This window comes from Hyperolius riggenbachi, chromosome 4 (genome assembly GCF_040937935.1).
Source record: "Hyperolius riggenbachi isolate aHypRig1 chromosome 4, aHypRig1.pri, whole genome shotgun sequence".
NCBI classification, from domain to species: Eukaryota; Metazoa; Chordata; class Amphibia; order Anura; family Hyperoliidae; genus Hyperolius; species Hyperolius riggenbachi.
The window spans coordinates 415,218,272-415,235,177 of record NC_090649.1 but is presented as its reverse complement, the minus strand read 5'-3'; the positions used below and the strand labels follow the sequence as shown (position 1 = coordinate 415,235,177).

The 16,906-nt window shown below is 43.0% G+C and overlaps 1 protein-coding gene across 5 annotated transcripts in view; it reads right to left on the bottom strand.

Annotated features, from left to right (window-relative positions):
* Positions 1-16,906, bottom strand: part of BCL11A (BCL11 transcription factor A) — a 229,438-nt gene that overhangs the window by 27,568 nt on the left and 184,964 nt on the right. The window lies entirely within an intron of this gene.

Here is a 16,906-nt window from a genome sequence, read left to right as displayed (position 1 = left end):
AGAGAAGACAGGAGGCTGCTATATTTATTTCTTTTTAAACAATACTAGTTGCCTGGCAGCCCTGCTGGTCTATTTGGCTGCAGTAGTGTCTGAACACCAGAAACAAGCATGCAGCTAATCCTGTCAGATCTGACAATAATGTCAGAAGCATCTGATCTGCTACATGCTTGTTCAGGTTCCATGGCTAAAAGTAGTATGGTGTCCATACATGCTACCATTTTTTTCATCCAATCTTACCATTTCGATGTAGTATAAGAGTAAATTAAGTGAATATACTGAAAGGATCATTTAGGCAGTTTCCTTATATTACATAAAAATTGTAAGAGTGGGTGAAAAAATTGTACTATGTATGGGCACCATTAGAGGCAGATGATCCGCAGTACAGCCAGGCAACTAGTACTGCTTAAAAGGAAATAAATATGGCAGCCTCCATATCCCTCAGGCTTCATTTTTCTTTTCTGAAAAATAATCCTGGAAAGCACAGACTGATCATAGCAGAGGGAGACAAAGGTCTCTACAGTATTGGCTTCCTCCCTTTACATGACTGCATACCAACCTCTGCATTGGTGCAACAGATGGAGAATGACATCAGAGGGGGCAACACTGCAGTACCTGGGAGTGGAGGAAAATAACAACACTTCCTGGAACTAACAGGAAGACCGCTTTACTAAACAAACATCAGGAAAGGCTGTGCGCTCTGTCCTTAGCAAAATATTTGCAACCAATCACCTGTTGTTTGATGATACTTTTTACATCACTCTTGAGAGGTTTGAGGCCACTCCTCTTTGCACCACTGTTTTAACATTTGCCACACAAGAGTTGATGGTGACCTAATAATACATACAACACCCATACTACTTATAATGGATATAAGAACAGAAACAAATTATTATTATTTTGTGTTTATATAGCACTTTCTAGGAAACTGGATTCCTCAAAGGAAACACGATAACAACATACACACTCCATGCAGACAATGTGGCGGAGCAGATTCCAACCCAGGACAGTATGGTGTGAGGAATCTGTCCTACTACAGAAGTGACAGCTCAGTAGAAGTGATGGGTTATTATTAGTTTCATTTTCTTTATAGAGATACATAAATTCCAGTGCTGTAACTGCCAGATTGAAACAGATACTGGTAATTCTTAGGGCCGATTCTAGACCTTTGCCTGAGGCAAACTTGAGAGGTTGTGTGTCTCTAACCCCCCCCCCCCCCACACACACACACACACACATTACATGCTCACATTACATGCTGCAGCTCAACACAATAGCACACTGGCTGGCTGTGAGTCTGTGACAAAAACTGCTCACCCTCAGCCAGTAGGTCGTGTTCCATTCCTCCTTAGTCAGGACATTTGTACCACCTCCTCCCTTCTGCTGTGCATGTCAAATGAAACAAGGCTGCTCTCCTGCCTCCCACCTCATCACTCACTGTCAGACTCCTCACACAGCACAACAAGCTGCTTTTCCCCCAATGATAGCCTCTTCACCTCGCTCTCCTCTTGCTTCTCCTCCTATTCTGACTACATGCTGCTCATGTAAACACAGTACAAACATGCTGCCCCTGTAATCTCTGCAATGGATGCAAATGTTTCACCTTGCTTCATGAGAGAACCGGCCCTGGTAATTCTTGCAAAATGTGTGAAAAAAGGAATGTTATACCCCAGAGGGTGACACCGGAGGTACAGGGGACAAAGATGGCAGTGTTTTGACTTAGGGACTGTAGGTTCATTCTTAACCTGAATGTGTCTATATCTCATTCATTAACCGGGACTACCTGTAATACCGCTGTCTGTATAATGTACCCCATGTTTGTTTCCTTCTCGGTATAGCTCCACGGAATATGTTGGCGCTTCAAAAATCAATAGTAATTATAATAATTGTACTGTATGTCTCACTGTATGGCCGCATTGCAACGGTACCCTGCGATGGGACTTTTCTGCTCCGTTGTGTTGTGATTGCATCACAACGCAGGTGTGAAAAGAGCCTTACTAATATATTCATTAAATTAGCACATACAGGCATGCATGCGTTTTTTTACATTCGGCAGTGAGTTCCTCCTTAAGGGAACCTAAACTGAGAGGGATATGGATGTTTCCTTTCAGGCTGCATTTCCACTTGTGCGGTGCGGAATCACCGGGAAATCACCGCAGACGAAATCGCATGCTGGTGCGATTTTGCATGCGTTTTTTCCCGTGATTTCGCATGCGATTTCGCATAGGGTAGAAGGTGGGCGATTTTAACCATGTCACTGCCTTTGCAAATTAACATTACATCCTATGCGAAATCGCATGCAAAATCGCGGGGAAAAATGCATGCCATTTCCCTATTAGATACATTGTATGCGATTCGCTTAGCGGCGTGCGGGGAGCGAATTCTGACTGCTCTGCAGTGCAGATTTTCCCCGCACACAAAAACGCTCTGCACAACGCACAAGTGGAAACAGGCCCATCCACTTGTATTGGCTGTGCGAATCCGCATGCGGACAACGCATGCGGATTCGCTATAGTGGAAATGAGCCCTCAAACAACACCAGTTGCCTGGCAGCCCTGCTGATCTCTTTAGGTGCAGTAGTGACTGAATCACACACCTGAAACAAGCATGCAGCTAATCCAGTCTGACTTCAGTCAGAGCACCTGATCTGCATGCTTGTTCAGGGGCTGTGGCTAAAAGTATTAAGAGACACAGGATCAGCAGGAGAGTCAGGCAACTGGCATTGTTTTAAAAGGGAAAAATGCATATCCTTCTCAGTTTAGGTTCCCTTTAATCTGGGCTGCTACAGCGCTAGAATTTACGTATCTTGATTAAAAATGTATATTAATCACCCATCACTTCTAAAGAGCTGACAGTTTTGTAGCGGCACAATTGCCTTGCGTGAGATTCCTCACACCATACAATCTGTTCCCATATTTATGTCACCTCTCCTGTACGCTGCCTGCTCTCCGACTATTAAAAATGTTTATGTTTTTTTGCATGTCTTACCAGCCTATTGCTGTACAGCGCCTCCATTATATCTGCAGGGAAAAGCTAGGTAAAGCTAAACAGCCTAATCTGTGCTGGTGCAAATAATCTGCAGAAGGATGCACCTGCATGCCTGACAAACGCGCTTTCAATGCAGCAAGCGATCCTCTTGTCACTGTACATTTTCATACTGTTTAGTGGATCATTTACCCCGAGCAATAAAAAAACGGAATGAATCCAGTAGGTGGTCCTACGGAGGTGGTATAGCTAATGTCGCGCGCTGGTAGCTAAAATTAGATATTACAGCTGAATATTTGAGTGGGAAAGCAAGAAATGTAATTTCTTCGAGGGGACGGACCTGCGCATCGGCTCTCACATTCTGAAATAAAGCCATTATGAGCTGATTGAGTCTCATAGCTACTGTTAAAAATCAGAAGCTTGTTAGATGTAATGATTATCTGCGCCTTGACACTCCCGGCATATGAGGGGGCTTGTCGAGCAGCTTACTCTAATTTAGAAGCCTGCAGTTAATTAGAGAGCCCTCTGATTTAGTTCTGTGTGTCTGTAAATGCAGGTCACTATCGACAGCTTAGGCTTTTTGATGGCATCCCAGTGACAGTTACTATACCGACCTTCGCTATGTTGGCAGGGTCATGGAGACTTTTACGATGTCAGGGAATTCGGGACGGCCTGCCAGCTTTAGCAGGAAGCTGGCTAGTAAGGATACAGCGCTGGTATACCGTGTTTCCTCACATTAAACAAACGCTGACAAAACTTGCTATAAATAGGATTTTTCTTTTTTTTTTTCCTTGCGCGGGAGTCAAACAGGGGAGGGAGGTCAGCTAATGTCACAGCGTGTCCACACGTTCAGGGTTATTATTGGACTGGCATCTGCATGTTAGAGCTTTATGTTAAAGATCACATGCAATGAGGCTATCACATCTCAGATTGGAGGGGGGAAAAATAGTGCAGCGGCGGGGAGATAAGCGTTCACAACCCTGGGCAGTTTACAGAGATCGCACAGCGGCTGGCTTCTCAAGTCACCTGCATTTATACTGTATACATATACAGTATATGGTTAATAATACAAGCCATTTGTATGCTTGTCTATGTTTTTGGGAGGAGGAGGCAGAATATAAGCAAGAATCCTTAAAGGTGACCTGAACTCTTGCACAGTACAGAAGGAAAACAGAGAAATGCACCCTGTATGTATTTAGAGAGTTTAGCCTGTCTAATTCCCCCTCATAAGTGACTAATAACCACCATAATTTGATCTCTCAGGTGTGTCAGCTCAGGAATCTTCCCTGCCGCAGCACAGGATGTTAACAATATGTCTGCTTCCATGAAAGCAGGAAGTAGGCACAGTGCAGATTTATTGTAGGTTTTGTATCAGTTGTAATAAAGACATTTTTACTTTAAAGGTTATTATGCTTTTGCTTATCTTTTAGAGCAAGAGGAAGTTTTGAGTTCAGGTACGCTTTAAGCCCTTGGACCCACTAGAGTGATTTCAGAAGCGTTTTGGAATCAATGACATTTTAAATAGCGCTACTGATAATGAATGTGGATGGATGTGAGCCCACTGGTCACCAGGGAACTGAATAGGGGAGAACCAGGGGCCACTAGACACCAGGGAGCCACTAGACATGAGGGAACTATGAAGGGAAGGAGTGAGGACCTTGAGGAGGGAATAAACATCAGGGAACTGTATAGGGAAATTAAGTGGGCCACTAGACACCAGATAACTGTATAAGGGAGGGACGTGGCCACTAAACATTCAAGTTGGCCCACGACTTTGTGCCAGTGTTCAATGACTGACTGCACTGTCTATCTGGGTTGCCTACATAAATGCAAACCACTAGTTCACATACACTGTATTTTAGCTGTGTATTTGCTTGACTAACTGACTACCATCAATATTCAGCCTGGTAAAAGAGAGTTTATAACAATAGTGGCTTTACTGTGGCCTTACAGGTACTGGTTGTGAGCATGTAGCATTGTAAGCCTTCCCTATTCGTGGGGTTTCCGTGCCTCTAACAGTCAAGGGCACATGGAGAATTTCAAATATGTAACACGTGTAAAGTATGTGGACACTCCAGTATATAATAGAGGAGCAGGTCTGAACACAGCAGACAGGCTCAGTTCCCATGATGTAAAAGAGGTCTCCCATGAGCTGCTGTATGTAGGCTGGATTGTCTGAAATGTAATGTAGTGAATGGACCAACAGAGATGCAACAACTTTCATGGTGTGTTAGTCTGGGCTTCTCATTAGTTGCCATATACTGTATATGTACAGAGTGCAGGCAAAACTTTTTTTTTCTTTGCACTGTCCAACGCAAGAGCTCTGCTGCCATGACAATCCCGCGAACTCACAGTAACAAACTTTGCAGATTACTTTGCATACCGCCACTTGTCTTCCCAGTGGGAAATTCCAGAGTTATAGGCGTACATAACCTAGTTCTATTTTCTGACCACAGTCCAGAGGGCTAGATCGGTGCCAAAGGCCACAGCTTTATCATTGTGACACTCAAGCATATCTCAAGTTTCCTAAAGTAAAAAACAATCTCGTGAAATCATCTCTAGTAAAGTACTATAACAAGTTGTATCAGTCTCCAGGCACGCATTAGACTAATTCCTTGTCTGGTTGTTATGCCTGAAAATCTAGCGCGAGTACTGGTGCCTCCCAGTGCCAGCAGCCTCCCCTTCAGTGATTTGGTGATATCACTTAATTGACTGCTATTGCAGTTCACAGGGGCTCACCTCCCCTCTACACAGATAGGGCTGCTTGTCAAGCATCACATCTGTACACTGATCAGTTGCCATGGAAGTGGGAGGAGACCTGATGCGCAGTGCACTGACTTCGACTAAGCATGGAAGGGTGGAAAGGAAAACAATGTGTTTGAGGGTCAATCGGGCATACTTGTGCATACATGCAAAAATGGCATAAGGAAATATGGGAAGCCGAAAAACAGCTCACCCTGCTCCTGTAATAGTCCCGGTGCCGTTAGTTACTATTCCCCCTCCAGGCCGCCATGGACTTGTCATGGCTATTGCTAGCAGCTGAATTACGCTATTTTTAAAGTAATTTGGGCTCCGCCTTTTGACGGTGCCTAAATGACTGTCTGAGTGCCGCAATAGCTGTAATTTACATTACAGACTATGGCGATGCATGGTGTGCTCAAATTTCCCTGCGCCATTAAAGATCTAATGTGCTACATCTTTAGGGTGATGTTGGGGGTTTTTGTACACACACTAGAGCTGCCTCATCAGAACATAATCTAGTGTGTGTATTACATACCAGTGAATATTTTGGACTTTTCTTTGCTCCATTTCCAAAGCTCCTCTGCTTTGCCGTCCGCTCTGATGACTCTAACTGACGTGTTATGCTAGGCACACACCATACAATTTCCTGTTATGCTGGGTACACACGATACGTTTTTCTGCTCGATAGATGGATTTGATAGATCATTCCCGACATGTCCGATATTCCTTTCGATCGATTTTGTGCTCGTTTTCTCAGAGAAGTGAATGGAAAAAGATAAGAGAAATGAGCGGAAGATAAGAGAATGAAGCGCAAAAAAACGATAGGGTGGAAAATTGAGCGGAAAAACATATTGTGTGTGCCCAGCATTAAATTTTCTGCTAGATTTACCTGCCAGACAGATTTTTTCCAACATGTTGGAAAAAATCTATCTGGCAGTTAAATCTAACAATTGTATGGTGTGTACCTAGCAGCCTTTGATGAATTGATGCCACACCATACAATTTTCTGTTAGATTTACCTGCCAGATAGATTGTACCAAGATGTTGGAAAAAATCTGTCTGGCAGATAAATCTAGCAGAAAATCTAATAGAAAATTGTATGGTGTGTACTTCGTATTAGATCCATCCTGCCCATGGAATTAATGTGTCAATCCTAACCCAATGAATCAGCCAGGACACAATATATTTCACTTTGTGTCGGGTAAAGATGCCGGGTGCCGAAAGTACATGGTCATTTTACTAATAAATACGATGACAAGGCAGAGAAAGTTGTGATTAGTGCAACTACATTACTCAGGTAACACAAATATTGTTAGAGTAGCACACTACGCAAGTAGCACAATAGCACAATATCCCAGCAACACTTGCGCTACCTATCTAACATGGGACACGCTGATTGTGCAACACAAACTACCTTGTCAGCGTAAGTCGTGGTAACATTTACTAAATTTTTGTGCATGTACCAATGACATAGAGAATTCAGGGTATCTTTTCCACCAAGCCCCATGTCAGATGTCTGTTGCCTCAGTTTCCAGCAAGCTTGCTAAGAAAAAAAAAGTTGCAGCCTGAAGTTGTAAGATAATATTTAATGACGTTCAATTACAACATGGCTTACATAGTGGTGATGTAAGATGCACAGATATTTGCACTGATGTAGAGAAACCCTATAAAGTCACAAGCCATCACATTTACTGGGAAAATATAAAGACTGGCACAGCTAATCCAGTTGTTAAACTGGTCTGTTGACTTCAGTAGCATGTGAACTTCTGAAGGAACCAAGCGTGCAGCTGGTGAAGCGCCTAATCGGCAAAACCATTCCAGGAAAAGGCAAATAGCAGAAGGCTTGATCCACTTGTTTTCATATATTATTGGTACACAAGCTGCTGTGTTCATTTTGTTAAAAATAAGCTTCAGCTACTACAACATTCTAATAGTGGTTTCTTGAAACTAGGGCAATGTTTTATACAGGGCAGTTTCTGACCAAATCGGTACCCCAGACACAACAACCTATGACATCTCCCACCCCACTAACACAAGCACACTCTATGGAGAAGGAAGAGGATAAGTGGGGTAACATCAGCCAAGTGTTACACTACAGGAGATAATAGTAAGCTACAAGTCGTCACAGAGCACTACAGAAGATGGAATATACTGCGCTCTGCGCACTGCAGACTGTCTGAAACAACATTTATTGAGTACACAGAGTACCCACATTACCCTGCACATTATAGGCCTTTGCCTGGAAAGCCTGTACCCAGAAACAGCCCTGCATGTATGTCTTGATATAAAGGACTTACCAGATTTATATTTCTCTGATTGTGTTATTAGTTCAGGTCTGCATAAAGCAAGAAGTAAAATCTCCAGCATCTCAAGTGTCTATAAGTTTACTGCAGGGAAGAAAACTGCATTTTGGTGGGGTTTTCCCACCCATTCATCAACATTCGACAGAGAGTAACTGTAATGTACTACTCGGTCAGCTCCAGAGCACAGCAAGTGCAAAGCAACTTAAAGGACAGCTAAAGTGAGAGGGATATGGAGGCTGCCATATTTATTTCCTTTTAAACAACACCAGTGGCCTGGCTATCCTGCTGATGCTCTTCCTCTATAAATAAATTTAGCTACAGACCCTGAACGGGCATGCAGCAGATCAGGTATTTCTGATAATAGAGATATCATTATATGAGATTAGCTACATGCTTGTTTCTGGTGAGATTCAGACACTACTGCAGCCAAATAGACCAGCAGGGCTGCCAGGCAACTGGTATTGTTTAAAAGCAAAAAAATATGGCAGCCTCCATATTCTTCTCACTACAGTTGTCCTTTAAAATATCTGGGGTGCATGCAAATGATCTTAGGGCTGGTTCACACGGGCGTCTGCTGAGCTTTTGCTTTGCATTGCGTTCAAACGCCAGCGTTTAAATGCCAGCGGGAAGCGTTCAAGGCTAGCAGTTCTGGTCTCTGCTATTGTTTTCTGGCGTTTACCGCCTCTGAAAGCAGCATGTTGCTTTCGAGGCTAGACGCAACGCCGGGATCTACCGCCAGGCTTTCATGAAAGCCTGCAAAAGCCAGCTCTAAACGCTCCCATTCACTTGCATGGGATGGCAGTAGATTCCAAAAAACGCTGCGTCTGAAACGCCGCGTTAAACGCCACAAAAACGCCCGTCTGAACCAGCCCTAAAAGAAAAAAAAAAAAAAAAGAACAGTTTTTATCACAGCCGGGAAGCAAGTATTTTTAAAAGGCAATGGCAGCCTCCACATTTCTATCGATTTTGGGTAGATTTCAAAAGCCACCAAAACCAAAGCGTATTAAATGACTAGAGAATATATTCCCAATTCCTGAGGTAATTGCTGCCAGACATTACTTTTTAGTCTTGAACATGCGCAGCAAAAGAACTGCCTGCAGAGCTGCGACAGCATCATTTCCACCCAATAATTACAGAGCCTTGAAGTAAGCTGATAGCTCTCCATAGGCTACTGTGTATACACTACACAGCATTACACTCTGCAAAAGTGGACCTGAACTCTTGCACAGGACAGAAGGAAAACAGAGAGAAATGCACCCTGTATGTATTTAGAGAGTTCAGCCTGCCTAATTCCCCCTCATCTGTGACTAGTCACAACTGTAATTTGATGTCTAAACTGTGTCAGCTCACGAATCTCCTCTGCCATGGCAGAGCAGCTAATTGGTAAACACAGGATGTTATCAGTAGGTCTGCTTCTATGAAAGCAGGAAGTAGACACACTGCAGAGTTATTGCAGGATTTGTATCATCCTTAACAAAGAAATGCTTTTCTTTAAAAGTTATGATGCTGTTGCCAATCTTTTAGAGCACAGAGGAAGTTCTGAGTTCAGGTCCGCTTTCATGCACTGCAAGTCCCAGAATACCCTACCTGGCAGAGGTTGCCCAGATCTCTCCGGTTAACAGAATTAATTTACCTCCATGAACAAGATATTAATTGGCTTTTATTATATGTGTTTTGCAAGAAAAGTAATTTACGGTGTTTAATTACCTTTTAAATCTGGTTGTACATCAGACAACTCTGGGCTAAGCTGTGCCCACACCAGTAACACAGTGTGAAGGCAGCTTGTTTGAATTATGGATGTCTCTCCTCAGCGCCTCTTCTGCATGCAGAGCAGCAAGGAAGAGATTCTTGAGATGCCTGGAAATCTCAGTAACATGCACGCATTTTCCACATCCAATTACTATGTACATTCTGAGGAGATTCTCCCTTGCCTAACTTCTAATCACCCAGGCTATCAGCAGAAGCATGCAAAGCTACCAGTGTACCTGAAGCATTAGCCTTCCTGTGACAATCAACTAAAGAGACCCTGTCATAATACAGCTGCAATGCTGACTGGTCATTAAAATCCTTTTAGGCCTCCGTCCCATTGCGTTCCGCTCGCGTTGGGCTTTTTTTTGTTTCAATTTTTTTCCGATTCCCGGTGTTTGGGTGGGCGTTTCGTTTTTTTTTTTGTGAAAAGCGCTTTTCCCGAGCGTTTTTTTAATTCACTCCCTGACGCAAGTCAGGAAGTGAACTCTTTGACCTGGAAAATAATAAATACACTGTATTTATTCTTTAAAATGTGAATGCAATCGCCCCTCAAAACTGCTTTGTGAGCGTTTAGCGCTCTTCCTATACCTTCCATTGAGGTGGAATCGCCTCAAAAATGGTAAAGGCACCACTGTGCTGACCGCAAAGCGGGCGCAACGCGCTGATATGAACCTTCTCATAGAGATTAATTGCACAAGTGTTTTGGGGGCGATTTTGAAAATAGCTTGCATTTGAAAAAAGGGCAAAAACGCCCCTAGTGTGAACGAACCCTAAAAGTATCCTCCATTTAAACATCTTAGGAAGAAACAAAACGTAACCACTTCCCTCTGCCGGGACAAGTAACTACGTCCCTGCAAAATGCCGCAACTCTGTGCAGGGGCATCGGAACTACGTCCCTTCCGCCGCGCCCCCCTCGCTCACCTCCCCGCACTCCGTACCGCCGATCGTCAGCTGCAGTGAATGGGAAAACAAATCCCATTCATTGATCTAAGTTCCCCTGTGAATGGCTGGTTGGCAGTGAGAAACCGGCCTCAGGTGTGTAATTCAGCCACTACTGTTGCATGAAAGGTCAGCATACACAGATCAAATGTTTCTGACATTATTGTCAGATCTGACAAGATTAGCTGCATGCTTGTTTCTGCTGTTGTTCTGTTCAAACACTGAAGCCAAATAGATCAGCATGGCTGCCAGGCAACTGGTATTGTTGAAAAGGAAATAAATATGGCAGCCTCCACGTACCTCTCGCTACAGTTGTCTTTTAATTCTGGCTGCTATAACATGAATGGCTATAGGGGGCATCACAACTTCGAAATATTCACTCTAGAGCGCCCATAACTTTCCGCAGCCGCTGAATGGGTTAAAGGGCCATTTGTTTATCTGCCACAATCTCCTGAGCGAAACAACTTTCTTCTGTGTGTCATCTGTCAGTGAGAATGGAACCATTGCTCCCTGTTTGTCAGATTACTTAGATGAATTATTCTCTAATGTGGCAAATAAACCCAAAGACAAGGGTATGCAGGGTGTTCCAGAAATTGCATCAGGTTCACTTAGAATCTTCCCCAGTGTCCGTGGCAATCCAGTTAAGAGTCGACTGCACTTAAAGATCACGCTATTTAAGATAATGGGACAGAGCCGTAACAGGATTACAGGAAATGTGAAAGAAAGGACACAGGTACGAAATGTCATTTAGATAAACCCATCACGGAAGAGTTGATGAGTATATTGGCTGACCAAAAAACATACACGTTAGCTAATACATTAACAGCTTTCTGAAAGTCATAAATTCTTTACAGGTAGTTGAACATTAACAAGTTACTAAAAAAAAAGTGTCCTTGTCAGGCTAATGACTAGCAGTCTCTACACAAAATTAATAGAGGTTTATGGCAGTGTTTGTGGCTTCGCTGGTATATTACCCCGATGGGCAGAATTATTATATGTAAGTGTGGAATTGTAACGACACACCACAGAATGCAGTAAATAATTCAAGATACTCACTTTTAAGTTAAAGTGTACAAAATGAGATACTTACCTAAATGGAAGGAAGCCTCAGGATCCTATTGAGGCTTCCCTCGGTGCTCTGATGTCCCCCGTCGCTCCATGTGGCCTCCCGGAAGATTAGCGAATAGGCATTGTAGTGATGATATCGGGGCCACGCACCTCCTCCTCCTGCAGCGTGTCCACGCATGCGCAGAGCTCCGTGTTACTGTGCAGGGACAGGCTTGCATAGCCGCTGCACAGCCATGCTGCAGGAAGAGGAGCTGTACAGCCCGATGTGGAGGGGGCCACGATTAGCAATGGGGGGGGGGGGGGACCAACGAGGGAAGCCTCAATAGGATCTTGAGGCTTCCCTCTCTTTAGGCAAATATCTCATTTTATTTTTAATTTTGGCTCGGGTTCGCTTGAAATATCCTGGTTTCAGCATTAGAAACACTTCCTATAGCTATAAAATGCTGTATATTGGTACTAAATCCTGCCCTCCCTCTAATGCTTAACCTATGCTGTTTTTTGTGCAGAATTCTTACACCAAAACATACTGGGAGACCAGCTATGTTTTTGTACTGGCTTTAGAACTCTTATAAGGCCTCAATTCACTAAGCTTTATCAAACACTTTATCAAACGTTTGATAATTTATCTCATGGGTAAAATCTAATTTTGAATTTTCTAAGGTGTTACAGATTTATTGAACGTGTTATCGATAAAACATTTGATAAATCTATAACACCTTAGTGAATTCAAAATTAGATTTTACTCATAAGGTAAATTATCAAGCGTGTGATAAAGTGTTTGATAAAGCTTAGTGAATTGAGGCCTCAGTAACAAACATTCCCTAGAGATCACTTTGCGATAGTAAAGATGTTTGCCACCTGGGATCATTCTCAGAATGCCCCACCTTCCTATTCTTTCCCGGTTTCCTTCTCCCTCCCTGGCATTCTCTGTTCCCCTTCCTCACAAACTGCAGCACTGTGCATTTGATTGTTTTGGGATAAAGTGCCCTCCCCCTGTCGTGCTTCCTTCTCCGCCCACATCCTGCTCCTGCTTTTGACCCCCAACCCCAGCTCTGCCCTGTTGGTCTGCGTCCTCCCCGAGGTAAGCTCAATCACCTCGTGCAGCCGTGCTCTTGTGATGCCTGAAGGTAACCAGTGATCTACAAACTTGGCTCTCCAGCTGGTAAAGAGACACTGAAGCGAAAAAAAATTGATGATATTATGATTTGTATGTGTAGCACAGCTAAGAAATAAAACATTAAGATCAGATACATCAGTGTAATTGTTTCCAGTACAGGAAGAGTTGAGAAACTCCAGTTGTTATCTCTATGCAAACAAGCCATTAAGCTCTCCGACTAAGTTAGTCGTGGAGAGGGATGTTATCTGACTTTTATTCTCAACTGTTCCTGGACTATTTACTTTTCCTCTGCTAGAGGAGAGGTCATTAGTTCACAGACTGCTCTGAAAGACTAATTTTGAATGCTGAGTGTTGTGTAATCTGCACATATTATAGAATGATGCAATGTTAGAAAAAACACTATATACCTGAAAATAAAAGTATGAGAATATTTTCTTTGCTGCTAATCTTCTAGTAATTATTCATAGTACACAACCAATTCACTATATCATATTTTTTTTTCGCTTCAGTGTCTCTTTAAGGAACTACAAGTCCCACAATGCATTGCAGGAGCCTGACAGCCACAGTCATGATTCATAAAGGCAAATGCATTGTGGGACTTGTAGTTCCTTAACAGCTGGAGAGCTACGTTTGCAGATAACTGAGATAGACTATCTCATTCATCTCGATGTGGGCGCCGGTTGATTGTTAATAGTGGATCTTTTTTGGTTTAAATTTTATGTGACCCACACATTCCAGTCGGTATGCTAGGAGGCTTTGCTAATAAAGATTTTATGCCCACTCCTGGTAAATAGAATTCCTGAAAAGATGGAGCGGTACTACAGAGACCTATGTATAGAAGTACTGATGGAAGAAGATTTTTCCATGTCGGGGATAACTGCAGATATCGCTGGATGGAAGTACAAAACAGGACCGCAAGTCCAGCCTTAAAGAGGAACTCCAGCGAAAATAATGTAAATAAAAAAAGTGCTTCATTTTTACAATAATTATGTATAAATGATTTAGTCAATGTTTGCCCATTGTAAAATCTTTTAAATCCCTGATTTACATTCTGACATTTATTACATGGTGACATTTTTACTGTTGGCAGGTGATGTAGCTGCTCCATGTTTTTTTGGCAGTTGGAAACAACTATTTCCCACAATGCAGCAAGGTTCCCAGACAGGAAACTGCCAGGAGTACTTACTCAAGAGTTTGTGGGAGGGGTTTCACCACAATATCAGTCATACAGCGCCCCCTGATGGTCTATTTGTGAAAAGGGATAGATTACTCATGTAAAAGGGGGTATCAGCTAATGATTGGGATAAAGTTCAATTCTTGGTCGGAGTTTCTCTTTAAGGGCCCGTTTCCACTAGAGCGAATCCGCATGCGTTGTCTGCATGCGGATTCGCATAACCAATACAAGTGGATGAGACTGTTTCCACTTGTCAGTTTTTTGTTGCGTTTTTCTGTGCAGGATTTTTCTGCACGGTAGGACCTGCAGAATTCGCCTGCGTGAGGAATGCAGGCGATTCGCAGGCTATGTATTTAATAGGGAAAACGCACATGCGTTTTTTGCCGCGATTTCGCGTGCGAATTCGCACGAAAACTAATGCAAATTGAACCAGGCAGTGACATGGTTAAATTCGCATATACCCTGCCTATGCGAAATCGCATGCGAAATCGCGGCAAAAAACGCACGCGGAATCGCATCCGCATGCGATTTCGTCAGCGGTGGAATCCCGGTGATTCGCACCGCACTAATGGAAACGGGCCCTAAGAGATGAGTTTTATGCAAGCTCTAGATTTAAGCATTACCAACTGCTAATACCAGTCTCAGTGTTGCAGCATAACTATTTTAGGGAAACTGTACTTTTTAAAATATATTTTCTCTTTTTTTGTTGCTTTTGTTATTGTGTCTAACAACGTGTAATGATCTGCTCTGCTGTCTGCACAGGCAGACAGCTTTTTGACCATTTTTTAGGTCTGAGTTCTGCAAATCCCTGGAAAAGAGACCTGTCTTCACTCTGCAAGTTTCAGAGTTACTGTTCCGGTGAGGCATTTTCATCCACTTGTCATGCAAATTGATTAGCTGCTTCCTTTGATGGCTTGCAGTATAAATACCATTTCCTCCCAGAATTCCCTGCTGGTCATGAAGGTTTGTTCCTGCTAACGTTCCTGGGGTTTCAGCCCCTCTGCTGATTGTTGGCGAAGATTCTAGTGTAGTTAATTATTGGGGAGTGCATCTTGCATTCTCTATAGTGCAGTCAGGCTTTGTATTATTTTTACTGTTTATTCCTGTGCTGTTTTGTCTGGTCCCTGCGATTGTACTGTCGCCTGCGGCAGCTGGCAGTAAATAGTTTGGTCTCGTTCCTAGATCGCATTCGCCCTGGTGGTAGTGGCGGTGGATCTCCTTTGTCTGTCTTGGAGTATAAACTTAGCTGCGGTTGCTACTGGTTACTCCTTTAGTCTGTCTTGTCCAGCACGAACGCTTGCTGTTGTCTGGTGGGAGGCAACCGACTAGCAAGCGTTCGCGTTATTTGTCTGTCGTCTTTGTTAGGTTCATTGGTTAGTCAGGGTTGGCGCGTTTTGTCTCTGTTGCGCTTCTCGTGCGGAGACCGCGCCATTAACGTGTTTTGTTGTTGTTGCGCTTCTCGTGCGGCGACCGCGTTTAGCGAGTACGTTTGTTATTTTCCTTGGCGTTCTTATTGTTATGGTTTGCTGTGTCTTTCTTACTACACCTATGCTCTGTCTTTACTCAGTCTTGTGTCGCTGTTAGCAATCGCCATTCTTGTGATTGCTTTCCCACTTGGTCTTTGCTGGTGTGTGTTCACCGTCACCGGGTGGCGACTAGATTGGTGGACATACATACATACATTCTGTCTCTAAGCTCACTCTCTCTCACCTGGGCTATCTTACCCTGTATTGCTTCCCCTCGTACAATTCCTACCTGGCATCTGTGGCAGTGCAGAGGGTTTATTCCTCTGCACTCCACAGCTCCATATGCCGGTGGGAATTCCCCTCTACAGGTGCATTGCACCAAAGCTGCGTTCTGTTATTCAGACGCTTGTGGAGGATTTCCGCAGTGTTAGCGCACATCTTGTGCGCTGATCACGGAGATAATTCCGCAATCGTTACACAACGAAAACCATTTTGTTGTTTTATTAGCAAAATCTGAAATATTACAAGTAGTAATTTGTTTCTTAGTTTTTTAGGGTCCGTTACCACTATGGCGAATTTGCATGCAGTAGCCGCATGCAAATTTTCGCATACACAATGTATTTCAATGGGACAGTTTCCATTACAGACAAAATTTGCTTCTCCCCGCAGGAAACCCCCCCCCCCCCCCCAAAAAAAAACGGCTAAATCTGTAACAATTTTCCCCGCTTTGTGGGTTTGCATATGAGTTTAAGAGTGCGGACATCAATAGTGATGAATGAAGACGGGAAAATAAAATTTAAAAAAATTTGCTTACGCAAGTGAATTCGCATGAAAAAAAAACACACACAAACGCACGAGAATTCGCATGCGCATGCAAATTTGTGTGCAGAAAATGCCATGTGAATTCCCTTGCATGTAGTGGAAACGAGCCCTTACAACTCTGCAGTAAAACCAGATTTCGTAGCTTGCCAAACAAGCCAGCAGGTGGCGCTCTAAACAAACACAAATATTTCATTTTGTGACATTTCATATTTTCCTGACTTAATAAAAATGCTTTTGAAAAAAAAAATAACACTAAACCTCATTAACGAGTAAAACACAAGTTGAAAAGAACAAAACAATATCCTTGTAGGTCAGTATTCCTTTCTTCATAGCAATGATGAGGCCAGGGCAAAAATTTGGTGATTTCATTTATTAATATCCAAACTTTTTATGTTATTTTTTTAAACCTAGGACTGATAGTGATTAAAATGATCAATGAGATGCAAGTCATTACAAGATTAAACTGTATATTCAAATGTATGCAGCTTGAAAAAGGACCAATCAAAATCTGATGGGGTGGAATTCAATTTGTCCATTTTCAAGG